Source organism: Octodon degus, unplaced genomic scaffold (genome assembly GCF_000260255.1).
Source record: "Octodon degus isolate 3935 unplaced genomic scaffold, OctDeg1.0 scaffold00209, whole genome shotgun sequence".
Taxonomy (NCBI): Eukaryota; Metazoa; Chordata; class Mammalia; order Rodentia; family Octodontidae; genus Octodon; species Octodon degus.
The window spans coordinates 1,116,317-1,117,783 of NW_004524785.1; positions in this window are offsets into that span (position 1 = coordinate 1,116,317).

The following is a 1,467-nucleotide window of genomic DNA, read 5'->3' on the forward strand; positions in this document are numbered from 1 at the left end:
TGTCCAGCAAATATGGCAGTTTGTGTGTGCTGAGCAACAAAACAGGCTGGAGAGGGGATGAGAGAAGAATTTCTCTGGTTAGTCAATGAATCTTATTCTTGGTTACTTCAAAATCTGCAGCAACTAGTAAAGTGATGGCAAACCTGTGGCACAGGTGTTATTTATTTCTTTTTTTTCTTTTAAGACAGAAGATGTTAATAAATTTTTTTATCTAAACTGAAACCTTATTACTCAGGTTTAATTGCATGTTGGCACTTTGTGATTAGAAAAAAATAAGGCTAGGGATATAGATCAGTAGTACAATTGCCAGCTGTGGAAATGCAATGTCCTGTGTTCACATCCCAGTACAAAAAAAGAGTAGATTTTGGGCTCTTCTTTCTGAAAGCTTCACCAGTACCAATCTAGTGTGATGAAGATGACACTACTGAGAACCACAAAAATCCACATGGAAACCATATAATGCTTTTCTACAACAAACTAAAATAATTACACAAGATTTACCAAGATACATCATATCTTTTAAGGGTTTATAAATGTTAGAAAATACGCACTGAAAACTTACTGCCTTCAGGAAGTGACAGTGAATAGATCAGTCATACACACCTGCACATAAAATATTTCAAGTATGCAAAGGTAAAATGTTCCTAACAATAACAACTGAAGGTCATACAGACAGAAGTTCACTTGGAGAACATGCTCTTGCTGACTACCAACATACACTAATGTCATGGTAAGTGAAGTGGAGTCCGTGTTATTCCTTGCTCTATGTCACAGGATCTGCAGACACCCAGCACCCAGGACACATGAGGTCCCTCAGGTATACCCCGACCTCACTGGAGTTACCTTTTAAGGGAACTGTGCAAAGAAAATCAAGGAAAGTAAACTTTTTCCTTTCTTCTTCTACCTCTGTAAGTAGTATCTTGCTAAAACTTGTACCTAATGAAAAATTAAGAAATAAGCACACATCTGGAGCACATACAACCCAGTGACCACTGCATTAGCTATGCAACTCACTGAAGCTTTAAGACTAAACACTATAGAATGATTAAAATGGTGATGGTGTTATACATATTTTACAGCAATTAATATAAAACATTCTCATAAGGTGTTGATCGAGTTATTGCCTTAGATTGAGCAGAGAGGAGGAATGGAGATTGTTCCTGTGTTCTGGTAGCATCTTCTGACTTGTTCTTTTGCCTTGTTTATTTCCATTAGAGATCAGTCTCTCTTGCGATGGACATAGTTTTTCTTTAGATTCAATAACACTGGCCACTTTCAACCTTCTATTATAAATGGGCTTGAAATCATTGGTCTCTTTCAGAAAACTCACAGAGGAAAACACCAATGACCTTCTCTCAACACTATGACACCAGTGCCTCATCTAGTCTTTATGGAAGCATCTTCTTTTTCCTTTAAATTGTTTTACATAAATTTGTGTTAATAAAGAGCATGGATTCTACAACTAAA